The 27,996-nt window shown below is 38.1% G+C and overlaps 1 protein-coding gene across 2 annotated transcripts in view; it reads left to right on the top strand.

The window, feature by feature from the left end:
* Nucleotides 1–3,352: 3,352 nt before the first annotated feature.
* Nucleotides 3,353–27,996, top strand: part of TAFA2 (TAFA chemokine like family member 2) — a 502,254-nt gene continuing 477,610 nt past the window's right edge. For both annotated transcript variants that reach the window (XR_007717694.1, XM_050748432.1), the window contains exon 1: nucleotides 3,353–3,665. The gene's annotated coding sequence lies outside the window, so the exon portion shown is untranslated. The remainder of the gene's footprint in view (nucleotides 3,666–27,996) is intronic.

Raw genomic sequence — 27,996 nt, 5'->3', positions numbered from 1 at the left:
TTAAGACAAAATGCTATTGCATACCTAATAGACTGCAGTATGGTGTAAAGATAACTTTCACATGCGTTGAGAAACCAAAAAAATTGTGTGACTCACTTTATTGCAATATTTATGGAGGTTTGGAACCAACCTGCCACATTTTTGAGGCATGTCTGTAGAAGGTAGGAAGTATCAACAAAAAATTTCTGTTAAATTAGGAGAATATTTGCTATTTTGTTTCCTTTGAAGAGAATCCAAAAGATTTTGTTTTGTCTAGGGGATGCTGGAAATAGGAATATCTTGATCTAAAAATTATTGGGAATTATTTACAAAAAGCACAGAGGTTATTATAGAATTTCAGCATCATATGACATTGGATAAGAAATTTTGTGATATTTTGTAATTAATTTATATATCTGTTCTCTTTACTTTTTCATATGTTTGTGAAAACATAGTGGGTTTAATTAGAAAAATAAGGCTGAAAATGTCCAACACTTAAACAATACAAGTAAAGTTTTAACCATATGACAAAACTATAGATTCCTCTACAACCACAAAAAGTTAATGAATTAGAAGCTAGAAAGATTATAATGTATGCTTTATGTTTTTGTGTCTGTGCGTGTGTGTGTGTGAAAATAAAGCCAATGTTCTAAAGTGATTTTGTAAGTGACTTCTTTCTAGTACAGAGTTCAAGTTTCCAGTGTCATTCCTGCTTGAATTTCATCACTCTATTTAACACAGCAGACAGAAAATTACTGTAAGATTTGCAGTGAAATAGTGCCAGGTGTTTTAAAATGTAAACGTTGCTTTCCTGGATATAAGTTACTATGTAAGTGGAATGAAATATTTAATCAGATGGCATAAATCTTTTGAAAGAGACTATCTGAGAGTTCCTTGGAAACAAATGATTGCTGTATACTACCAGACGAAGTCAAATCTGCCATAGAACAATTAGTTACGGTAAAACTTGCTTTATTTAGTTTTGGCGCTTTGTTTTAAATGATTTCAACTAGTCTCAGTTATTTAAAAAATACATTCTTTTCTTTCTTTATGACTATGCTAGTTTAGATTATCAAGTTAAAATAGAACTGCTCCAAAAATTCAGAGTGAATGGAAGGGTGTTTAATAATAACTTTAACACATATTTCACAATTTTTGAACATACAGAAACATTTGAAAGCAAATCCCCAGCTCAAATAGTAAGTTCACAAACATCTAAATGTTAAGGTTACAGATGGGACCGAGCTTGACTCGGACTGATTTAACAAAACTTTATAAAATTGGTGGAGCTATTTTTTATAAAAATGACCATCTCAACATAATTAAATTACTTGATGCATTTTAGATACAAAATATGGTTGATTTACTAAGCATGTTACGATAAAATAGCTAAGTGAAGCATATATTCTATATTTCTTTGTATATATGGTAGGTAGTATTACTCCTATTTTATAGCTGGTGAAGAGAGCTGGTGATACCTAATTTGTCAATGGTTTCAGTGAATCACAGCTATATAAAAGCACAGACCTTTAGAACTGGAAGGAATTTAGCTATCTTGACCATTATCAGTCTAGTTGAAAAAGAGGTATGAAAACTGGCTCCAAAACCAGATTTTTGAGTTATCCTTCCTTGTAAAGGACTTGTAAGATTTCCTGGGTGAGCATTCCCTTTCTTTTTTCAGATTTTCTTTTTCTGAATTTATTCTTACTATTTATTCATTTTTGAATAGTCTTCTAATCACTAGATAAAGGTTTTGTTCATCTCCAAACATGATCAAAGTGAGACTGAGAAGACCCTTCATTTGAACTCATATGCACAGCGCTTAAACCAACACTCAATTTGACCAAACATATAAGGACACGACCTTCCAGCGTCATGAATATCACGACGTTCCTTTAACAAGGGCTTTGCTTAATAGGGCTGCAGTGAAAATCCTCCCTCTAAATTCTTGAGAAGTTTTAATTTGTAAAAATACAAATTCTCTGAAACCACATACTGTTTTCTTTTTTTTTACGGAGAGAAACTGGTCTGTTACATCTAGTAAAGCGTTCTAATCCGGATGACCCTCTAGAGGGAGACATAGTCCAGCTTTTATACCAGTTGCCTCCTCATCTTTTACTGTCTCCTTTCGTTCTTTTTCTGCAGGACCGTTGTTTGCTCTCAACGGCAGTTGCTGGGGCTAACAGAACCGGCTTTTGGGAGAGAGAGGCGAGGCAACGCCGCCTGGCCCTGCTATTCCATTTTACTGCTTAACTCAACCTGGAGTGTCAGAGCCTGTTCTCCTCCTGCATTCTCGCCGCACTATATGGGGGAGCCAAGTCACTCTGTACTCACTGGACAGCCAGGCTGGGTGGAAGAGGGTTCTAGAGTGGAGCAGGGGGCTCTGCCCTTTATGGCGACTTTCTAAAAGATTAACATCAGTGTCTTTTGACAGTACAGCATCTGGGTTGGGACGCGGAGAGGAGGCTTTGCTTGCTAAACGGCTTCTTTCTCCGCTGGTGATCTGGATTTGTTTCCTCGGCCCCCTCCCCCAAGCTCCTTTCTTTCTCCCCTCCCGCCTTTAGCGAAGTGACACAGGCGACACCTGCTCGCTTGTGTTCGATGTTGGAACTCGCACCTTCTCGGTGGTGACGGTGCCAGGGTACTGCTGCCAGGGGGACATCGGCGGGTTTCCCTTCCTTCCGGCCCACGATGCCTAGAAGGGCAGCGGGTGGGCTGCATGGAGCTCTGCCCACAGCACTTCGAGGCGGGATTGAGGGGCTGAAGCTGGCCAGGAGTTGCTGCTAAGTGGACTCGAGTGGAAGGCGCAGAGTCTCCGCGAGGGCACCAGCGGGGACCTATCTGCGAGCAGTGGGAACAGGGGCACCTGGACCGAGGGACGCGGGCGTCTGGCGGGGGGACATCGGCTGAGCTCAGAGCCTCTCCTCCTTCCTGTCCCGAGCCTCCCAGCAACTCCACCACGTTGGAGACCCGGTACCTGCGAGAGCCAGGGAACTCGAGAAGTGCGTGGCCGAGGCTGCTTTCCTGAAGGTGAATCTTTCCATCCAATTGCCTTTCCCCAGAGAACAAGAGGGAGGGCGGGAGAGAGGGAACGGAGGATGTGTGAGTGTGTGTGTGTGTGAGAGGGAGAGACGACGTGAGGCGAGAGGAAAAGTCTTTACTCGGCCTTAAAAGCAAACAAATCAGAGATGGAATAAGAGCGGTAATTGCTGCAAGACCGCCTTGATTCTTGCAGTCCAGAGAGCTGAGCGCACCGCGCGCATCCGGCGAGGACAGCAGGCGACCGCGGGCGCTGCCAAGGGCTTCGGGACTTTGGCTTTTCTTCAGTAAACACATCTTTTGATTACTTTGACATTGTGGAATAAAGAAGCGGGGAGAAGGATCAGGCTCACCTTCACCCGCTTTAGGGGGATTCCAGTTTGGATGTCAAGAGATTCCTGAACCCTCTTTGCCATCGGAGGAGGAAACACAGCCACACACGCGCGCGCACACTCGCACGCTCAGGGCCACACTCACACGCCGCCCTCCACGAGCACACAGCACCAGACTTCGGTTCCCTATGCCCCTGGATGGTGACGGCGGATTGGCATCTCGGAAGCGATGCGAGAGCGATAAGGCTGGCGCCTGCCCGCAAAAACTGCAGGAGCATCGCTAGGTGTTGCCGCCACCGGGAAGCCGGGCTGCAGGTAGGTGCGAGCCGCGCCTCGGGTCGCCGGCCAGTGCTGGGGACCGGAGCGGCAACTGTAGGACCGCGGACCCGGAAGCCCCCGTGTGCACACGTCTCACCTCCCCTTTCTCGGGGATCCGGGGCTGTAGGGAGATCGCCCGGGGAAGGCGAGAGGTGAGGGCAGATGCGGGTCCAGCGGCCGGCGTCTCTCCCTCGCGGGCGGTCAGGGTAGGGGCGGAGTAGAGGGGCGCAGAGAGGGGATCAGAGCATGAGAAAGAAGTCTCCATGAGCAATGCCCTCCCTCTCTGCCCCATTTCTCCTAATACAAACGACCAGGTTGAAGATTGAAGTGGGTTTTAATTCGATTCCTTACCCAGACCCATCCTGGCTGGTAACCATTTTGGACTCTTAATAAGGAGTTGGGGGTCGCGTTCCAGGGAAGATCAATGGGATGTGTCAGGTCATCTTTCTGAAATCCCTACTTTTTGTCCGCTTCTGATTAGTTAATTCTCAGGCCTGCTTGCAGAAGGTGGGTGTTTCAGTGAGACTGTTGATTTCTCCACCTCTAACTATTTTCATAAAGAATCAAACTGATAAATTCCAGAGCCTCATCTATGTAAGGTTTATTTAGATTTGGGATGGGGCGCTTTCTTACTGAATGAAAAAAAGCTTTTGTAAAGGCTACTACGAGAGAGCTTTAGTAAATGATCCTCTTAACGAACAGCTTTCAGAATAAGAATGGCTTCGGAAAACTAATGGTTTTTAATTTCTTTCCGGGTAGATGTCTCCCAGATTTTGCTACTAATACACGGGTTTTCTGCCGACTGCTTTGCCATCCCTTCCCCCTTCAATTCTAAAAGGCCAGGTGCCTACCAAGAAGTGTTTTCTTTAGGCTACTGATCTTCACTTATCAATGGGGGAACGTGTTATTTTCAGAAACTGGCTTTGCAAAGGAAAGTTTGAGATCCGTCGCCCTCTTTCTCTAAGAACTGCAGGTCGAGTTATCCTGTCTGAAAAGGAAGAAACATAGACGCTCGCAGAGCCTTCGGGTGGACGCGAGGCTTCTCTATTGAGTATTCCACGTCTTGACCGAGTGTTAAACAATTGCCTGAAGCGTTTGGAATCAAATGTGTAGTAATGTTACTACAGCGGCTAGTCTCTCTTCACCTTTGCTGCGTGAGTTTGGCTTATTATTAGAATAATAGAGAGAGAGGGAAAAAAATCCTCCTTTCGTGAGTGTGAAATCCCCTCTTGGATTTTACAAAATGATTCGTGGAGAAAAAAAAATCTTAAAAACCACACACAAAAAAGCAAACTCCTAAGCGACCTTTACTCTGAAGTGTCCCCAAAGTACTTGGTAGTGTAGGAGGATCCTTCACACAGGACAGGATGAATTTCAATTACTATTGACTGAATGATAATTGTCTGATTCTTGTCTTCTCAACTAGATTATTTTAAACATGAACATTCAGAGTTATCAATTAACACTCTCAAACTGCTTTATTAGGCATATAAGTTAAGACAAATGAGCAATTAATTTAAGATTTTTTGTGTAAAGTGCTAAACCAAAATAACTAGGAAAGGAGATTAAAAACACTTCTAAAGCTTTAAAAATCAGAGGATTAAGATTAATTGTACTTACCTCAGCCTTTCCATGTTTGCATTTGTACTCTCAGACTGACTAATCATTTGCATTATCACAATTGGCACCTAATATCCTATATTTCAAATAAAAGATCAGACATGTTTGTCTCTTTCCTTACTTTATTTTGTTCCGGATCTCATCCTGAGTCAATTGTTTGAGTTGACCTTTCTTTTTGGAATCTTAATTTTTAAAACCACCAGTAGCCACTTAAAGGCCATCAGTTACCACACTGAAGCTTATAAATATGTTCATTTTCCTAATTTTCAATAAAAAAGTTAGATTGTATTATTTATAGATAGCAAAAGTCCGTGAGGTCAATGTCACTGCCAACTGAATACTTAGGCACAGGGAATATTTTAAGAGGCAAATGGCTTTAGTGTGTTGTTTTATTCAGATCAGGCATTTTTTTTTTATGTTAAAATCTTGATTCTTTTCTTGCCTTTAAAAAATTTAGTACTTTAGGATGCCTGATTTCATATTTATGTAGAGTGCTATGATATGTGTCTCTTAAAGATGAACCCAGAATTTTTGACATTAAAGCAAATGCCTATATAATGCTACAGGTTCTGCTAGAGGGGAATTAAGGCTTCTAAGTATATGTGATATCTCATGAGAAAAATATTAGCTATTTTAACAATGACAAATTGGAGAATGAAGATTCATTGAGATGCCTATGGATTTATGTCAAAATAGATTACATATTGCTTAGAGATGGCAATATGGTATTTACTAACCACCAAGTTATAAAATGTGATGACATGGCTGTAAAAAGATCTGTTTTTAGATATGGCCAGTTTTCCTATATAAAAATTTATAAAATGATAAAATTTAGGGGGCGGTAGAAAAAATTTAAAAATTATTTTATATTTTATCAGAAAATGTTAGTAGCCCTGGATCCAGTGTCTTCAATACAGTATTTTGATGATCATTTTAAAATGTATTTTTGTGTTAAAATATGCATTTAAGATTGATTTATCACTAATTGCAAGTTATGGATTACCTTATACAGGAAGGGTAAGATGTGTATCTTCGGGATTTCTCAGTCATTTCTTATCTTGGCCTCTAAGAAAAGGTACGGTCAGATTGCACCCAAGTTCAGCAATCACTGCAAACTGATGAACATTTGCTGACGAACTCTCTAATGCATGTCCCAAACAAGGAATGTTCCAAAGTGTCATCAGTTATTTCTAATATATTTGAAAAGATGAAACAACCCGAGTGCAAACAGTTCAGTGCCCCTGCTTTTACTTCTGCAGTATTTTATTAGGGATGCCTCATTAAGTCACATTTTTCTGCAGCTGTTTTGTTCATTGAAGATTCAAGTAAAAATACGGAACTTTACTGTGCAATGCAGTTTTGTTTTCTTGGTGAAAAATCACAACTTGGGGTAAAATAATCATCCAAGCTGTCATCCCCTTTGATCTATGCCTGACATTTGCAAATGCAATTCATCAACCTGTTATTAGTAGGGCTTCATCAAAACAAGGAGAAGAATTGCATTAACACAGCCTGCTGCTAGATATGAAGGCCAAACCAGCTGCATCAACTTCATATCTGGCCACATGCTTGCACAAAATTTCACATGAAATAGCTTGCTTTTGGACCACTGATTTTATAATGCCATGTGATATGATGAATTTGCCATTTTGTTTGAAAATTCTTTGGTTAACTTTATTTGGAACTACTTTGAGCATATTGAACTACTTAATTATTCCGTTGAAAGAGAATAAATAATCTCACATTGAGTTACCATTAGTCTTTAGAAAGCAGTTTTACTTTAGGTTCAGAGCACAGTCTGAAACAGGAGATTGACAGGTGAGCCTAGCAAACAGAGACATAGAAGTTAGTTTCTGTTTTTTAATTGTTATTGGCCACTGACTTATTGGGTAATTTTTAGAAGGTCTGATTTTGTTCATTCAATGCAGTGATTCATTCAGTGCAGTGTCGTTGTCAATGAAATAAAACAAACAATTCTTGTCTTCTACTTAATCTTACAGAAATTTTAAGAGGATGTTAAACTTATTGGAATGTGAAAGTATTTAAATATATTTCTCTGTAGTATCTATCAATATAGTCTCTGTATCTATAAATATATGCACATGCATATGTACATACATACATATGCCTTAAATGACACCCATGTAAAATATTGGTTTTATGTAACAGGGTGATCAGAACAACTTTGTGGAATGTCTACCTTTTTAGGTGCATAGTTTTTCCACTATTTTCCATGATTTGACCTGCAGTACAACTATATCCATAGTATGACAAGGTCATTTATAACTTAGTTTTACTATTTGAGCCATTGTTAATGCATTCTATTTTTCTCATGGATTTTTCTTTTGGAGGTACTTTTATTTACTAGGCTACAAATGCAAAAAAAATCATTTTTACCCTCAATGTGGAGACACTTTGTGATGTTTTTATTGACACTACAACTGGGAATTTTGACACATTTTAAACTCTGAATGTTATCTGTGTGCTGTCTTTATTGAATATAAACCTCCATAGTCAATGCACAAACTATGTATTACATTGGAGTGTACTATTCTCATTTAAAATGGTATCTACAAAATTGCCAGAAATATATTGATATTATACTCCAAATTTATGTTAGCTTTCCAAAATCCACCTGTTTCTAGTGTGTATACCACATGGATATGTTGGATTTTATCCTGTGCTGTAATATTAGGCAAGCTAGTCAGTGGAAGACTTACGCAATTGATTGGTATTGCCATTGGAAAACATAAGGTTTCTAGTTTACTTGGAAATCAGATGAGAAGTAAATATTTAGGCTACAAGAAGAATACTCTATTTTGTTCAGTGGTTCATGCGGAGTGTGAGATGTATAACTAAGGAATCAGAGCTTGTGTGTTTATATTAGATAAAGTCCTTTTAATCACTTCCTTCAATCTCCTAAGTTACTTCATAGTAGCTGTAATTGTTTTATGATTTTCCCTGAATGGCTAGTTAGCAAAGTTACATCTCCCTTTCCTCAGCAATAGTACAAACATAGTCATTCAATTAAATTTATATTTATATTGCTTCTTTTATATGGTAGCTTTATGCAGTAGATTTTGGAAACTCTTTACAGAGAGATTCAATAATGTGATAATGTTGCATTCTAGCAATTACGGTGATAGGCTGAATTTAGTAATTTGACAAAATGAAGACAACCAGCTGAACAAGTCTCCTGTACTATGTAAAGCTAACTCTCTAGATGAAGCCTGGAAAGTTCAAAGTAGTTTTTGATGAATGCAAGGTTTGTTTCACTAAATATAAATAAATATATATATATTTGCTGCTATGAACTAGTCACTGTATAATTGCATGCATGTGAATGGGCAACTGTGTTGCCCTTTAAAGGTCATGCAAAGATTCTACACCTTTCCATTTTCAGTGTTAATTGCCTATGGCCTCCTGTAGCTGCACATGGAATTTTCTGTTGAGTTTAATAATACAGAAAAACACTTCGGCTTTCTTTGGGTGGATTATGCAGCTCCTTATAAACAAGTCTATGAAAATAAATTATAGTGGGTACTAGAACAGAAGATTTTTGTAAAGGTTCATTTGTGCTTTGGAATTAAAGTTTTCAAACCAGAATGTCCTGGGCTAGGAGGAGACAGATTCTTTCTGGTGCAAAAAACTGATCATTCAAAATTATTGTCTATATCTGAAAACTTTGCCATGGTTTTAAAAGGGTTATGTGGTTATAGGAATTTTAATAGCAAACTTCTACCTAGTGATAGAACAAAGAGACTTTGTTAAAATATATTCTTTGAGAGGGCAGGCCTTCCAGGACCCTATAAACAGTAGGGCATTATGTATTGATGGAATGAATTTGTAACTTCTCAGATCAGGCAAGAATTTAGAAATGACCCTTCATATTACTTGAGAAAAACAACATTTACACTTACATTTTTATCTTTATTAGCTTACAGACAGTTCTAACTTCACAGAGGCACTCTCCAGTACTATTTTATTTAAAGTAGGAAACCTGGTTACTGTTACCATTTCTTTCTTAGTTTGGTTTTACCTTGTTATAGTTGTATGGTAAATGGCATACTCAAATTTGTTGGTGCTAGAGTGTTTAGAAAATTTCTCAGAAATGGCTATCAGACAAGTCAGTAGCTGTGACCTGGTCTTGCTTGCTGTTTGGGTTCTCCAGCTTTGTTTGTATTTTCTTTGGAAAGCTGAGTAAAATTGAGTGAAATAGCTCTAACTTTAGTTCTTTTTTACAGTGTAGAAAGAGAAAGGAGGTAGACAATCCACATTTCAGTGAAGCAATTCAAAGGCCAAGGGGAGAATGAGAGGGCATTGAAATGGCATCCTCCACAAAACAGAGGCCCCATTTTGGAAAACTTTAAGGAAAAAATTTAACCTAATTTTTAAAAGTTTAGTTCTTGGACTAAACCTAATGACTGTTATATGACAGTTTTTTTTCCTGCTAAGATATGTATGTATTTAAACATTATTGCAAATCCCTATTAGATTGATAATTGGCATGCTTATAAATACACATTCAGAATTGGGTCAGAATTTATACTTTTCTAGTTGAAGATATATTTGCTCCTTCCATCATTTGTTGAGTGGTTAAAATTCATTAGCTTGCTATTCGGGTTAGCAGATAAATTTTGAAATTTACTATTATAAAACCAGTGTGGTACAGTGGCAAGAGTTATGGAGATGCTTTTGTAGCTCTAACGATAAATAACCATGTGTCCACAAAAACCACTTTATTTCTCTGTGCCTCAGTTTCTCAGCAACATATTTCTTCAGTGGAATTTTTAAGACAATAAAAAAGGTGTTTTTTTCAGCCAGGTGTGGTGGCTTATGCCTGTAATCCCAGTACTTTGAGAAGCTGAGGTGAGAGGATCACTTGAGTCTAGGAGTTCAAGACCATCTGGGCAACACGATAAAACCCTGCCTTTACCAAAAAAAAAAAAAAAAAAAAAAAAAAAAAAAAATTGCCAGGCGTGGGGTGTGTGTGGCTGTAGTCCCAGTTACTTGACAGGCTGAGAGGTGGGAGGATCACTTGAGCCTGGGAGGTCACAGCTGCATTAGGCTGTGATCACGCCATGCACTCCAGCCTGGGCGACAGAGTGAGACTGTGCCTCGAAAAAAAAAAGTATTATTTTTCCATGTGTTCAGACCCACTAAGTATCATGGCATGGAAGTGCGACAATATAGCGTGACATATTTAACCTTAAGGAGATTCCCTTTTAGTTAGGAAGTCAAGGAATATCTAGCAGATAGTTCCTGGCATTTAAATGCCGCATATATGTTTTCCAATAGATAAGTAATCTGTTATATGACAGTTGTTTCCTGCTAAGATACGTATACATTTAAGCATTATTGCAAACCCCTTTTAGACTGATAATTGGTGTGCTTATAAATATACATTCAGAATTGGGTCAAAATTTATACTTCTCTAGTTGAAGATATATTTGCTCCTTCCATCATTTGTTGAGTGGTTAAAATTCATTAGCTTGCTATTTGGGTTCTTCAGCTTTGTAAGATCGAGATGGAGATGATGATGATGATGATGATAATGATGATGATGATGATTACGGTGATGACTAAAGGCTATAGACCTTGGGACATAACACTGAATCAGATTTAATCTTATAATTTAGTAATGTTGCTTTATCTGCATGATGCTGCTTTGTTGCAAAACAAGTTGTGATAGGTCACGGGTCTCAGGTTTTTTAGGGTTACATGTCTTTTCTCTACTGATGGCTTTCATAGTCATTGAAATAAAATTAGTTCGATAGACTAAGCTAGCAAATAAATAATCTTCATATATTATATGATAATTAAACACATTCATTCAACATCTATGTATGAATTTTGAGAATTTATAATCCTTTGAAAAGTCTGTTCATTTATTCATTAAGTATTTGTTGGGAACTGTCATAATCAGTTTGAGCTGCTATGATAAAAATACCATAGATTGACCAGGTGCAGTGGCTCGCGCCTGTAATCCCAACATTTTGGGAGGCCGAAGTAGGTGGATCACTTGAGCCCAAAAGTTTGCGACCAGCCTGGGTAATATGATGAAACCTCATCTCTGCAAGAAAATACAAAAATCAGCCGGGCATGGTGGCAAGTGCCTATAGTCCCAGCTACTGGGGAGGCTGAGGTGGGAGGTTTGCTTGAGTCCAGGAGGTTGAGGCTGCAGTGGGCTGTGATGGTGCCACTGCACTCCAGCCTGACAGAGCAAAACCCTGTATCAAAACAACCACCACCACAACAAAAACAAAACCACAGACTGAGCGATAAACAACAAGCAGTAATTTCTCACAATTCTGGAGGCTGGGAAGTTCAAGATCAAGGCACCAGCAGATTTGTCTGGTGAAGGCCATCTTCCTGGCTTGTAGACACCCACCTTGTTACTAGATCCTCACATGGTGGTGGTAGGGTAAGGGGACAGGTATCATCTCTCTCATGTCTCTCCTTAGACAATAATCCTACTCATGAGGGCTCCATTGTCATGATCTAATTACTTCTCAAAGGTCCCACCTACAAATACCATCACATTGGAGATTTAGGCTTTAATATATGAATTTTGGGAAGACACAAACATTCAGTCCATAGAAAGCACTATGTAGGTGTTTGGGCTATCTTAGTATACAAAAATGGCAGACATCTACCCTCATGATATTTACCATTTTAGTACATTACTTGAACTTTTGAAATTAATCTGAAGGAATGGTTCAACAATGTATTGTGCTGTGTTTGTTTTTCTTAGTCATTCTTATTTATAACTGTGAAGTATAGGTCTGAAAAGAAATAATTAAAATAGTTAAATATTTGAGTTGAAATGGATTGTGAAGAAAAATATTGTAGTGTATATTTGAGGTGAGGTATGTAATGCAGTGGATTGATTCCAGCTTACAAGGTCTGTCCTCAAATGGAGGGTGACGCAAACGGTAGCTCTTTTTCCTGAATTTCACATATGGAGTGACTTTAGATCAGTGACACGATGCGCCCTACAGTCTCTCAATCCCAGCACTTTGGAATCACCTGAGGTTAGGAGTTTGAGACTAGCCTGGACAACATGGTGAAACCCCATCTGTACTAAAGAAATACAAACATTAGCCAGGTGTGATGGCAGGTGCCTGTAATCCCAGCTACTCGGGAGGCTGAGGCAGGAGAATTGCTTGAACCTGGGAGGTGGAGGTTACAGTGAGCCAAGATAGCACCACTGCATTCAGCCTGGCAACAGAGCAAGAATCTGTCAAATAAATAAATAAATAAAGGTTCACAAATTAAATGCCTATAGGGGTCATGTTGGAAATGTGAATGAATAAAGCAGCCCAAGTGGAAGATGACAAATAGCAATTGACACTCGGCCTCAGCCATGGTGTTGGGGATACTACAGGGAGTGGTGGAGATTATGGCTGACATCTAAGTGAGACAGCTGAGCCTTGGCTCCAACATGCTATTACCATGCTAGATCTAATATGGGTCTGGTGTGGCAGATTTTCTGATTTGCAGAAGAGAACTTGGATGTGCAGATTTTTAAATGTGAAAGTTCCAAAATTATATATGATGGCAATGAATTAAATTTGAAATACTATGTGGGGCAACAGACATATCTGCAGGCCATACACAAGCTAAGGACTATGAGTGTGTCATGGTTGACAGAGGAGTATGTGAGGAGAGCTAGTTATGGAGATGCGTATACTGGCCCCTCTGTCATCTCTAAGCACAATCCTCCAACTCCATTTGCATCTGGAATCAGGATAGTTGATAGTAGAGGGCTCATCTGGAGGTGATAATGATAATGATAATGATGAGTGGCTCAATTTGACCCCTGTAGTTTTATTTCTTCTTAATGACTCATTGTATAGCAGATGCTGAACTCATCTTGAAGTTGATGGTATCTTGGAGGCTTTAAGAGATGTACTGTAGATGCAGAAGTTTAAATTTATGCCAAATATTTGGAACAGGTGCTGTAGTCCTAGAATGAGAATGTCTTATTCCTTATATCAGTGCCTTTTAAATTTCTATGTGCGCACAAATTACCAGGGGAATTTTGCTAAAATGAAGGTTCTGGAAGAGGGCCTGAGATTCTGCATTTTTAACAAGCTTCCAGTTGAATACTGTTGGCCCATGGACTATAGTTTGACTTACATGGCTTTAGGAAGCATTTTTATCACTAAATTTTATTCCATACATTCAAAAGGGTGGGAAACCTTCAACTCTTAACCCTTTGACAGGTTTCTCCCTGTGGCGAGCAGCCCAAACCTGGCCACTGACTCCAAACATTTTTCTCATAGGCTCTTTCATCTGAGCACAGAATTTGTAAGTGTTTTGCTTAGTTTTTTAGCCTTCTATTTAGATAACATGTTTTTCCTTCAAAATGTAAATTAGAAATTGTTTTTCACATATTAATGCAAGTTTGGTTTACATTCTACAGTTAGAAGAGATGTTTATTTCATAACAAAGACATTATATTATATATCAATATATTCTAGTATACAAAGTCAATTTTAGTTCTCCAAATTATTTTTGGAATTTCAATAGTGACTTATTCCTTTCAGGGCTTAGATGTCAAAATTTTGGCCATAATCTCTAGATTTTTGTCCTACTTGAGTAGCTACTATGTGTAGCGGGGAGGATGGACTTGAAAAAAGACGAAGCTTTCCTTGTATATTTACTGGGCTTACAGTTTTAAAATGAATCTCTCTTCTTTTTTGTAATTTTTGCCCTGCTAATCTTAAATAACTTTCCATAAATGATTCCTTTAGGATTGAAGACATAATACTTTATGATTTAGGAAGTTTGAACTTCTTATCTTCATATATTAGTAGCATTTTCTCCCCCTAAGCCAGTTTTGCTAATGTCAGAAGGTGTCATAGCTAAGGTATGTGACTCTGTTCTACTGCTGTCTAGGACCGCATGTCACAAGCTCAGTTCACTGGGTACAATATCTTGTCATCAGTTTTATCAATGCTCTGGAAGTTCTTATGTTTCCTTATGCCAGTGTATTAATTATAAACTGAGATTAGATTTAGACATGTCAGTCTGAGGGAGTGAAGCAATTTGTTTTCTTTCTAGTTGTATGATTAATATAGTTTGTAATAGTCATGCTATTAAATCTTACTCAGTTTTTTCCTTCCAAGTGCTTTCAAGTTTCTACTATATAGAATAGCTTTGCTTATAGCTGAGGAATGGTATCAGTTCATTCTACTGAATCTGTTAGAATGTAAGCTCTGTGAGGCAGACCCATGTATATCTCATTTCTATTGATTCCCAGTGTTTAGCATAGTGTCTGGCATCTAATAGGTACTTAATAAACTTAATGGGAAGATGATCAGTTACAAATTGATAGAGTGTATTTTTTATATGTTTCTTCAATGCCCAAGGAAGCATTCTGTGAAGAAGTGTCATTTCTAATTTGTGTGTGTGTGTGTGTGTGTGTGTGTGTGTGTGCATGTATTTGAGAGAGAGACGGCAGGGGGTGGGGAGACACCAGTTATTCTGAACTACACCCGAATTAACAAATATATTCTAGGCAAAAGGTCAAGGACAAAAATAAAGTAAGCATACTGACTGAAATTCCCATTCTTTCCACAATTTATTGTAACCTGGAGACTTAGAGACTATATACACTTGTGATTCTACTGTTGTATAAATTAAATAATATTTGTCAATGTCAAATTTAAGTGTTGTTAATCACATATGGAATATGTTTTGACTATTCTTGTCAGTAACTTGACTCATTCATTAGGGAATTTAAAGCCATTTATTCTTATTTACATAATTACCATTTTTGTAATTTATCATGAACTGGGATTTGCTTTTTTTTTTTTTTTGTTAACTTCAGAAACACTATTGACCGTGATACCATTGTTCTTGGCTTCAACGATACTAAACGTTTTTTTGCTATTCTAATTCTAAATGCTATTTAGTGTAGAGAATATGTTCAGATATTTATTGATTTCATTTTCATCCTTCTGAGTTAAGTAAAGCTTCTAAATGCTTGCCACCATAGAAGATTCCTCAAAATTAAAACTCTTTGACTATATTTGATTATTAAAAAACCCATATGTTTAATAAAACTTGAAAAAGGTCAGTTTATTAAATCATAAAAAGTTGAATATTTTTTCTTTGCATGTATTTTAAAAGATTATAATGTAACTATATATATTAACATTGCTATACACTTAGAGACTTTCTCAAAATCCTTGAATATGATGTCTTTAGTCTTTGAAGTATATAATTTTTTTGGATTCTCTGATGATTCTCAAGAAAGGCTTTAAATGGAATGAACCTGATTTTTCCTTGTATAGTTCCCAAACACTCTGACTTTTATAATTAAGCTCTAAGCTCAGTCTAATTATTGAGCTATGGCTATGGTGGTACTTACTGAAAAAGATGTATCTATTCTTCTTCCCCAATGCAATCCCAAATATGAAATTAGTAAAAAATTCAGGTCCTGTAGAGTACTGAAAAAAATTCAAAATCAATACATGGAATTGAAATCAAGCTTACTGCACATTGGTGAATTTTACCTTGGGGCAGAGTCCATGTTAACACTATTAGGAAAACTGGGTGAATTATGATTTTCCTTGCTTACTGTCTTTTCCTAGCAGCTGATTACATCTAGTCTTTAAGGTGAACTTCAGGGTTTGTAGCTAATATTTTACTTTGCATTTTATGAAATCTGCATCAAGTTCACTGGGCAGATGGTATAGCAGACCGGAGTGAACTGAGAGAAAAAAGCAGACTGAATAACTCGCAGTCAGGAATTGAGAAGGTGGCAGGGTTAGCATTTTGTGGGATATAACGAGGAAGAATTATCAGGTAGGGAGCCAGATGGAGTAAAAGTTAAGGGAGAAAAGAAGGTCAAAAGGGAAGTTTGTTCTAGATTTCTCTCTAAAAAAAGAGGAAATCCTTGACCTTTGAGAAAAGTAAGAAGTTAGAAAAGAATAAATCCATTGAAATTCTTGGGGAACAAAGAGGTAAAATGGCAATGCACTGAAGTAAGACTGTAGAGGACAGAAAAATGCGTGGAGCCAAACAGAATATCCTGCCTCAGTCTTGTAAAACCTCTATTCAGGAATAAGAAATTTCTGTCAAGGTTGTTTATTAAACTAAAAGTAAAAAATAATGAGTTCCAGTTCTGACACTGCCACAAGTAGCTATCAGCCTTTAGAAAAAAATTACTGATCATTTTCGTCACCAGTTTTCTCTATGGCAAATGAGAGCGTTGGATTTAATGATTACTTAGATTCTTCCAAGTTCTATAAAGATTCCTCCAAGTTCTATAGAAGCATATAGTGCTTCTATTCTGTCACTTGAACACAACTTGTCACTGTCCTTTCTGTCAGCTTCCTCCCTAGAATGTGAAATTCTTGAGGTTGAGAAATGTGTCATAATTCTTCACCTTGTACCACCCAAATCTAACCTTTAATAAGGCATTTAATAAGTGTTTTATTAATTGTATAATTTAAAAATTCCAAATAATTTTTCTCTTTCATTTCCATAAGAAACAACAAAATACATTCCAGAATCATAAATAATAACTATACTTAAATAGTGCTTTTTGTTTACAAAGCACTTGTATGCAAGTGATTTCTTTTGATATTGTAAACCGGCTGTGAGTTAGAAATGAGTGTGATCCTCAATTTCAGGTAAGGAAACTCTGATAGAGAAAGGTAAAAATCATACAGATAGTGAATACCAGAGGCAGGTTTGAATTCAAAGACTATTTCTCCACAAGTCTCTCAGAACACTAACTACTCTTCTGTTCCAAAATATCTTTTCAAGGATGTTTAACAAGTGACTAGTCTTGGAAAAGTATCTCTGTCTCTGGATTACAGGGCAGATTTACTTACTGTCCAACATAATAAAAATAATCTCTCCCTTCAGGGAAAAAGGCAGATCTTCTTGTAGCCCATTATAAAAGATATGGGTTCCATAAGTGCTAGAGATGCCACATGCAGCATCTGCCTGGGATCCTTTATGTCATATCTGTGGGTCTTGGGGAGAAAGAGAATCGATTTAAACAAGATGTTCATGCTGCTTGCTGTATGATGAATACTAAACTCATCTGTCTGTAATCTGCAAGTCTTGTGTCTTTTGCCAGGATCTATGAAATACGGTAGACTTAACTTGTGAGTTTGCGAATAGGGTAAGCTCTCAGACCCTTCAGAGTTCTTGATAGTATCTCTGTCACACCAAAGTAAACTTTTGTTTCCTAATTTATGTCTGCTATAGTAGCTACTCTAAGAAAAATTATAACATAAACAGTGACCTTTTACACTCCTGACAGAATTTTAGTACTGCCCCACTGAGGTCTCTGTCTTTATTCATATTTTATTTTATTTTTTAGAGGCTCTGTCACTCAGGCTGGAGTGCAGCGGTACAATCAGAGCTGACTGCAGCCTCGACCTCTTGGGCTCAAGTGATCTTCCTGCCTCAGCCTTCCAAGAAGTTAGGACTACAGACTTGCACCACCATGCCTGGCTAATTTTTCAATTTTTTGTAGAGATGGGGTCTTGTTATGTTGCCCAGGCTGGTTTTGAACTCCTGACCTCAAGTGATCCTCTTGTCTCAGCCTTCCAAAGTGCTGTGATTACAGGTGTGAGCTGCCATGCCTATCTGTGGTCTCTTTTGAAGCTTACCCTCCTCTGATATTTAGAAAGATGCTTTGGTGAGAATATAGGGGATAGACTCCATGGAGGGGAGAGTAGAAAGCCAGTAACACCAGCTACAGAGCTATTCAGTCATTCTGGTGAGAACTGGCAAAAGTCTGAAGAAAAGAGGTGGAAGAAAGGAGGAAAAGAAGGAATAGTTTAGAGGTAGGAGATGAAACCAACCGGTCTTAGAGACTGAATATGTGGTAGTGGGAGAGAAAAGAGTCAGTAATGGGTCCTGGCTTAGGTGACTGCTGGGAGTTATAGAATGAGATCCCCAGAGCAACTGTAGCCCACCTAGATGAAGATAATTGGTTTAATTTTAAGCAATTTGAGTTTGAGTACCTTTGTGATACCCAACAGGAAATGTGAGTAATGGTAAATTTGGATTTGAAGTTCAGAACAGAATTACGGCTTAAAGATACGGGTTTGGAAGTCATTAGTGTACCGGTAGCAGCTGAAATCCTCTGAATGGTTGAGATCTCCCAGGAAGTGTCTTAACACCAAAGAGAGAGCTTTGGGGAACAATAATGTGTATAAAAGAACCTCAGCTTTTAAAAATGTCAGCAGAAAGTCACCTTTCTCTCTATTGTTATCTTCCTGAATTTTTGCCCAGCTTGTAGCAACTTGGCCTCATAGACCATGAAGTCCACTTTTCCAGAGGCATTCTGCTGCCTAGACAGCTGGCAGTGGCAGGAAGAAAGAGTCATGGATGAAAGTGAGGAGCATGTCCAGAGTTCTCTATTTCCATTTTGCTTTCTGTTACCACTTGAGTGTCATTGTGCACTGAGGTTGTACTGCTGCATAGTTGTCATGGACAGGAACACTCTGAGGGGATGAAGGTTTCCCCCCTGCGGTCTTTGCTTTCTATGGAGATCTGTAAACATTAAAAAAATTTAAAACCTGACCAACATGTCTGGCACTGTGCTAAGTACTTCACATGAGTGATCTTTTTAAACTCACACAGCAATTCCAGTGTAAGGGACTAGTGTCCTTCCTATTTTATAAGTAAGTGGCTTGATCAAGGCCACACAGCTTGTAGGAAGCAAACATGAGTCTTGAATCAGATGTTCTGCCTTCAGAGCTGAGTTTTTAAACATACAGTATTGCATCTCAATCGTACTCGTTAGAACATCCAATTCATTCTGCTTAACAGAATGCTGGTTAGAGAATTGTTTTGGTTCAAATTATTTGTATCTGGAAACACTAAGTAGGACCCCCTTTTTCAATTTTAGAATTGTTCAATTAAAATTATACCATAACATCCATAGCATTCTTTGAATATGTCTCAGATTTCCCATAAATGCATTTCTATGATTCTCCAATTTCATTTGATGAAAAGCCTTGTTATGTATTAAGATAAGGAACTAACATCTAAGAAAATTTGAAAAATTCATGTTATATACTCAAATATTTATTCATTTGAATTGAAAATAAAAAGCTCTAACTCTTAAACAAATGTGAGCCAAAGTGTGTCTTTTTCTGGAATTTAAACTCAGGCCAAAATGTACTATTACATTTACCTTCTGAAAACCTCTCCTGGACTCTTTGCTGTGTAAGAAATGGGTTTCTTGGGGGTAGGGTGGGAATAGTCTATGCAGCAGCTCTGGTGCAGAACTCAGTTGCATTTATAGAACATCAATATAAGACTAATTAGATGCTAAATGCTGGGTGAGTATTGAACAATGCAATCTTTTAATTTTCTGATTAATGACAAAGCCTTATGAAAACATTAGTTACATGGGAAGAATTCAGACAACCCCTTTCCGAGTAAATCTATTTTAAATTAATTTTATTTGTAACAAATGGCAGAATAAAACCAAAAATATATCTGTAAATAGATGTTTTCTAATAATATGAAAATGCAGGCAGCAGATATTTTATGGTAATATGGTGTAATATGATGTTATGGTAATAGTAGATTTCTATTCTTGAAGGTTGTGGATGTCTTTAATATGACAACATCAAAGAAGGAGCAGTGTATTATACCTATGTTGTATTTTCTTTTGAATGTCTTAGAAATATTGCTGAAAAAGGTGGGAACAGATTGAATTCTGTCTTTTTTTTTTTTTTTTTTTTTTTTGAGATGGAGTCTGGCTCTGTCGCCCAGGCTGGAGTGCAGTGGCCGGATCTCAGCTCACTGCAAGCTCCGCCTCCCGGGTTTACGCCATTCTCCTGCCTCAGCCTCCCGAGTAGCTGGGACTACAGGCGCCCGCCACCTCGCCCGGCTAGTTTTTTGTGTTTTTTAGTAGAGACGGGGTTTCACCATATTCGCCAGGATGGTCTCGATCTCCTGACCTCGTGATCCGCCCGTCTCGGCCTCCCAAAGTGCTGGGATTACAGGCTTGAGCCACCGCGCCCGGCCGAATTCTTTTTTTTTTTTTGAATAGATGAGAAGTATCATGCAAATTTTCTTCTAATTTATGTGTGTGTATATATATAATATGTTCTTTGTATACTTTCTTGGTCTGAATTAGAATTGTTTCTTATATAATGGAATAGTAGTTGTTGATAATTTGCCTTAATTATCAATAAGTATTGCTATAGATTGGGCTTTAAAATTATAACTAGCATTAACACTTTCTAGCTGAGGCTAAGAGAAAGGCCCCTTGTGAAAGAATAGATTCAGTGTCATAGAAAACAACAATGTAATTCAATTTGAAGAACTACTTTGTTAGAGATGATAGGGCAGTTGTATTTCAGATGATTGAAGATGTGGCAAAGTGAAAATATGGTATAAAAGGAGCTTATTATAGCTATACAATAGCTTCCAAAAAAAGAGAAATGCGAAGTTTGAAGAAATGATAATATAATCAGAACAATGACTAGGCATTTCAGGTATCTTCCTTTACAGAATATATTATAATATTTACATGTTTTTTATAGTCTTATATATTAAAATAGAAAAAGACCTTGGAGTGTGTAGATACAAAAGTTTCACTTTATAAATGTGGTCCCAAGGCCCAGAGAAGTAGCTAGGCTTATTGAAGAGAACGGAAATAGTGACAGACCTGGGTCTGGGACCCAGGTTTCCTAATTTTCCAATGAGATGTTCCCACTGCATGTAATCTTTGTCAGCTTTTCATAGAATCAACGTTCTGGAAGGAAGTTTGAGAGGACACCCAATCTATCTTGCTTTCTTACATTGACTTAAAAGTTACATAAACATTGATCCAATTAAGAAAAAAATCCACAGAGAAAGGAATGCTAAAATTTCATTCAATAATTAATTCTAAAATCTAAATCCCTGCCCGTCAATACACTCATTAATTCAATCATTGTATGTGGAGCATCTTCTAGGTTTCAGGCACTGTGCTTGCTGTGTGCTGTGGATACTTAGTTAAACAGGGAGCATCATTACTCTCTTGGAGTTTATAATCGAGAATGTATCTGTATATATTGACATATACACAAATAGATCTGCAAATTATGATAAGTGCTATATTAGAAAAGTTATCTTCAAATATTTGAAAACAGTATTGTATCAGTGGATAGTTATATAAGGAGAAATATTTGTATTCAAAATGAGGAAGATTTTGATAATATTTAAAGCTGTGTGAAGATTAAGGGTTTCATTAAGTGGTAAACTTTTAACACTGGGAGTGTTCATAAAAGTGTAACTGGACAGTTCTCAAGACAGGATTATTTTGAGGGCATTCAAATTTTAGATGGATGCTTTATTAAATTATTTTTCTTTGAACTGCCTTATAGGTAGATTAAATTCTTTAGTGGATTTTATTTATCCTTAATTTTATTTGATATCCCTCACATTTGATGTAGGTGACTACTCCCTTTCTTTCCAACACAATTTCCCTGCACTCCTAGGCTTATGAAACAGTATCTGTGGTTCTCTCCTTATTTCTGTGATAATTTCTTTAAAGCCTCCTTGCTGGCTCCTCTTCCTCAGCCTTCCCTTGAAATATTGGTGTTCCCCAGCACTCTGTTCTCGGTATGTCTCTCCTATCAACATTTCCTCCTCCTCCTCCTTCTCTTCCTCTCCTCCTCCTCCTCCTCTTCCTCCTCCTCCTTGCTCCTTCTTTTTTTTTTTTGAGATGGGGTCTCACTCTGTCACCCAGCTGGAGTACAGTGGTACAATCCCACCTCACTACAACTTCCACTTCCCAGGTTCAAGTGATTCTCCTGCCTCAGCCTCCCGAGTAGCTGGGACTACAGGTGTGCTGGCATCCCAAAGTGCTGGGATTACAGGCGTGAGCCACCACGCCTGGCCAACATTTTCTTATTGATCTCATCTATTCTCATCGCTTAACTACTGCATATGTGTTGACAATTTCCAAATCTAAGATTCCTAGTAAGACCTTTTTGGTCTGATTTTCTACCTATACACTATGTCTCTCCTCCTGGATATCTCAGATTAATCTCAAACTCAGCAATCTCAGATTGAACTCATTTTCTATTCTCTCTGAACTCTTCTCCGTTTTCCTGCACCAGTAAATACTACTGAAATCTGTTCAAAGACTAAGAATTGTTAAAGAAAATGATGAATTTCCAACACTAGAGGTTGTTGGATACTTAGCATTCTTTGGTTCTTATAGATCAGAAACTTGGGCACAGGTTTAAATGACACTTGTCTGGAAAATAATCCATGGCATGTGCGAGATACTTAATAAATGTTAAGTAAACGAATTGATGAGGTTTATGCTGGATACTGAGGCCACTTTCTTTTGTGCTGCTTCCTAGAAAGATGAAACCATTTGATGGGGAAAATTGTAGAATGACTTCTATGTACTTTCAGTTTAGAATGTCTTAAAGGGAAATTGACAAGGAAACCTTTTAAGGTTTTTTGCACTTTTTTTTTTTTTTTTTTTTTTTTTTGAGATAGAGTCTTGCTCTGTCACCCAGGCTGGAGTGCAGTGGTGTGATCTCGGTTTACCACAACCTCTGCCTCCTGGGTTCAAGTGATTCTCCTGCCTCAGCCTCCGAGTAGCTGGGCTTACAGGTGCGTACCATGCTCAGTTAATTTTTGTTGGTATTTTTAGTAGAGACAGGGTTTTACCATGTTGGCCAGGCTGGTCTGGAACTCCTGACCTCAGGTGATCCTCCCCCTTGGCCTCCCAAAGTGCTGGGATTACAGGCGTGAGCCACCACATCCAGCCTTTTACACTTTTTGGAAATCTTTTTTCCATGTATATAATAAGGACATGAGGCTAACATTTATTGTGTACCCTCCATTGGGCCATGCCTTGAGTTAGGAACCTTCATATATTTCATTTATTCCTCAGAATGACCCAAGCCTAAGGGATCAGTATCAATATCCTCATTTTATGGTTAGATAGTTGAGAGTCAAAGAAGCTAAACACCCAGCTGAAGGCCACTGAACTCATTAAGTGACTAAATTAGAATTGAACACAGGTTGTTTGAATTTAAAGGCAAAGTTTTGCTTCAGTCTTCATTTATTTTCTCTTGATATTTTCAATTTATCAAGGCTACTAGCATTTAAATTTTATCTTAGTATGTGAAAATATTTTGCATGTTCCTCTAGCTTTCAATGTGCAATTAGTATGTATTAGACACCTACTTTGTGTTTATATTGAGCATTTTACCTGTTAAAAAGAGGCAGAAGTCAGCCCCTACCTTGAAATACCTTTTGACATAGTTGGCTACAGGGTTACTGAGCATTTTATTCAGTCCATCATGAATGTCACGGAGAAACTGCTCTGAATAAAAAAGATTAGTGCCTGTGGTACTTCATTTCTTCTAATCAACTGTTGCAGTTACCTGCTCTTAGAAATTTTTTTGGCATATTGCTGACTAAATCATTCAAGTAACATCAAGAGAGACTTCCTTCTGTGTGGAGCTTTTGAGGCCCTCTTTTGGACACGTACACAACTTCGATGTACATCAAAGACACCTTATTGTAATGAAATTGCTTATTTGTTTGCTTTAGTCATTAGGTTATATTATCCTTGGGGCAGGGACTGTTCTTTGCACATTTCCTGGCACATTTTTGTCTCTTAATAAAGAGGAGGACGAAGGAAGGGAGGAAGGGAGGGAGAAAGGCATCCTTGTTTTCTATATCCTAAACCTATAATTTTGTCAAAGAAGAATATTAAATTTGTCTGAAATGTTTTCTTTTTAAAAAGAATCATTTTGTACTCATGATCTATACTGTTTTTCTTTTTGACACAGATTTTGTGATAATTTGCTTCGGTAGGTTTCTAGTTATACTAAAAATACATTTATGAGAAACAGTACAGAAACACTCTGACCATTCTCCTAATCCTCCATGAATTTTTAAAAGTGATATATGTGGGCTTGTGGCCAGTTTCTTAGTATTATAATAGATAAATATATTTATTCTTGCTTGATCGCAGAATTATCAGCATGCAATGCATCAAAAAGGAAGGAAATAAATTCTTTAAAGTACTCTGAAATTTTTGACTGTTGGTAGGGGGTATACATTTTCTAGATGATTTATTATTGTCTTAGTTTATTTAGACTGTTATAATAAAATAACATAAACTGGTAGCTTATAAACAATAGCAATTTATTTCTTGAAGCTGTGGAGGCTGGGAAGTTCAAGATCAAGGCACTGGCAGATCTGGTGTCTGGTGAGGGATGGTTCCTTGTAGAAGGCACCCCTTGCTGTGTCCTCATATGGTGAAAAGGGCAAGCAAGCTCCCTTAGGCTTCTTTTATAAGGACACTAATCCCATGTGCCCTCATGATCTAATCATATCCCAAAGGCTCCATCTCCTAACATGATTTTGAGGGCAAGGACCCCAACACATACATTTTGGAAGACACATTTAGACCATAGCAATTACCATAGGAAATGCCATATAGCAGAAGTTCTTGTTATTGTTGCAACTTTGCTCTAGTCACAGCTGGCATTTTCTTTAAATACTGTTAACATACAGGACCTAAGTTACAGGATCTGGAATTGTTCTGCAATTAAAATTTTAGTAGAGTGGAACACAAAAATGGTGCATAGAGGATTTGCTTATGTTCTTTCTTTTACCCTTTCACTTCAAATACTACAGGTTGTCCATATGAGTTACTTATTAGTTGAGAGGTGATAATGAAGAATAAAATATTAATAATAATAATAACAGGGATTATACTAAATAATAATAACAACAAGGGTATAATTGTGTCACATTTAAGGTGTCACATTAGGGTGTCACAATTATATTAAATGTCATGAGTCATAATAAAGTGAATAATATATTGATGCTAGATTGTAAACTACGTATTTGTCCTAAGCTATGGATCAATTAAGAAATGCTACAGGAGTGTAAGCATAAAATTAAGAGTAAACCTAGTTTTAAAAATTGTGACTACAAAATGTTCTTGGTTAGAGACATAATAATAAGCCAACGGACAAGGTAGTCTGCTACCTGATGAATCCCATATTGTAATGTGGACACGTGAACACAGAGTGTAGAATAATAGACACTGGAGACTAGAAAGGATGGAGGGTGGGAAGGAGGTGAGGGATTTGAGAGATGAGAAGTTACTTAATGGGTGCAATGTACATTATTCAGGTGATGGTTACAATAGAGGCACAGACTTTGCCACTCTGCATTATATCCATGTAACAAAACTGCATGTGTACCCCTTAAATTGATACAAATAGAAAAACCCCATATAGTATTTGAGGTTTATAGATCTAGATGGTCCCTCTTTAGTGAGTGAATCCTACAGAGAAGTAATAAACACACACATAACTCTGGCACAGTAAACAAGCAAACATGAAAATGGAAAAACATCAAAACAGAGTGATCTATCTCAAGATCCTGACTGACTTGATGTACAAGTTGGACAAGTTTCAAAACTGGTATTTCTTTCATGTCTTGGCAACATTTCAGAAGAAGGTGCACCTTGATGCTAGCCATATCAGCAGAAGATTTCTTTCCTCAAAGAGACCGCCTCAAGTCCTCACCCAATGTGATGCTAATGACCTAACATCAGGTTCACCTGACTTAAGCATATTTTTACTTATTATTGTTATTATTATAACACTGGACCTCAACATATAGTTTCCTTTGTTCCACATTTTAAAGAGGGATATCAATTATTTTACTCATCAAGGGTACTATTAAGTCTTGCCCTAGGGTCCTTGAGACTGCAGTTTTCACTTCTGGCTTCCATAAATCACTGGCACAACAAGATAAACAAGAGAACACTTATGTTGTTTGTAAATAACTTGGAAAGCAATATAATATATGAACTACCTTAGGATCTTAACTTGGGGCCGGGCGCGGTGGCTCAGGCCTGTAATCCCAGCACTTTGGGAGGCCGAGGTGGGCGGATCACGAAGTCAGGAGATCGAGACCATCCTGGCGAACACGGTGAAACCCCGTCTCTACTAAAAATACAAAAAAATTAGCCCGGCATGGTGGCAGGTGCCTGTAGTCCCAGCTTCCAGGGAGGCTGAGGCAGGAGAATGGCGCGAACCCGGGAGGCGGCCGAGCTTGCAGTGAGCGGAGATCGCGCCACTGCACTCCAGCCTGGGCGACAGAGCGAGACTCCGTCTCAAAAAAAAAAAAAAGATTCTTAACTTGGTTTTTTGATATGTGCTTGTATTGTAAGCTCATTTCTATTATATACCTTAGGCTCATTTGTATTACACAGCTACTATCCGTTTTGAGTAGAACAAATTAACACAAGCATTTATTAAAGAAGACCAGCTATTTATTTTAAAACATCTATTTCTTATGATGCTTTTCTAAGTCTAATGTATCACCTTTTCTAGGTGGCTTTACTAATTATAGTAACTAATGAACTAACTTATAGTAACTAATGAACTAGGTGACTAATAAACACTCACAAAATTTTTATTAAATACATATTTAAGGCACAGAAAACCCTGCAGAGCCAGGTAATACAGCGATTCATCAGTTTACAAGCGGCTGTGTGCCAGGTGTCTGTGGGGGTGCTTTTGAGAGGCATCTCAGGTGTATTGAAGATAACATAGAATTTTGAATCAGACAACTAGTATTGGAGTTCTAACTCCATTGCTTACTAGATGTGTGATATTGGCCAAATCACCTAACTTTTACAGGGCCAACATATGGCTAGATTGTTTCATTTAGAACTAGGCATAGTCCTCTACCCATCCATTATTTCGTAGAAGGTTCAAGGTATCTATCATTTATTTTGTAAATATTTCAGTATCTCTCTAAAAGATAATGACTCTTCCAGAAAATATTTCACCACAATGATGTCATCACACCTAAAAAGTTAACATTAATTCCCAAACATTATCAAATAGCTAGTCAGTGTTGAAATTTCCCCAAATTTTTCATATATACATATATGGGGTTTTAAAAATGTGTGTGTGTGTGTGTGTGTGTGTGTGTTAGAGACAGTGAGTGAGAGTGAGACAGAGAGAGAGCGTGAGTGCTTGTTTCAATTAGGGTCCAAAAGAGGTCCATACAGTCATTGGTTGATATGTCCGGTTTTTTTTGTTTGTTTGTTTGTTTTTTTGTTTTTTGTTTTTTTGAGATAGAGTCTCGCTCTGTTGCCCAGGGTGGAGTGCAGTGGCTGGATCTCAGCTCACTGCAAGCTCCACCTCCCGGGTTCAGGCCATTCTCCTGCCTCAGCCTCCCGAGTAGCTGGGACAACAGGTGCCCGCCATCACGCCTGCCTAATTTTTTTGTATTTTTAGTAGAGACGGAGTTTCACTGTGTTAGCCAGGATGGTCTCAACCTCCTGACCTCGTGATCCACCCGCCTTGGCCTCCCAAAGTGCTGGGATTACAGGCATGAGCCACCACGCCCGGCCCCCCCCCTTTCTTTTTTTTGACAAGGTCTTGCTCTGTTGTCCAGGCTGGAGTGCAGTGGTGTGATCACAACTCACTGCAGCCTCAACCTCCTGTGCTCAAGTGATCCTCCCACCTCAGCCTCCAGAGTACTTGGGACCACAGGTGCACACCTCCATGCTCAGCTAATTTTAAAATGTTCTATTTAGAGACTGGGTCTCACCATATTGCCCAGGCTGGTCTCAAACACCTGGGCTTAAGAGATCCTTCTGCCTCAGCCTCCCAAAGTTCTGGGATTGTAAGCATGAGTCACGACACCTGGCCTTACATAA

This window comes from Macaca thibetana, chromosome 11, assembly GCF_024542745.1.
Source record: "Macaca thibetana thibetana isolate TM-01 chromosome 11, ASM2454274v1, whole genome shotgun sequence".
Classification (NCBI taxonomy): domain Eukaryota; kingdom Metazoa; phylum Chordata; class Mammalia; order Primates; family Cercopithecidae; genus Macaca; species Macaca thibetana.
This window is presented reverse-complemented; position numbering and strand designations above follow the sequence as displayed.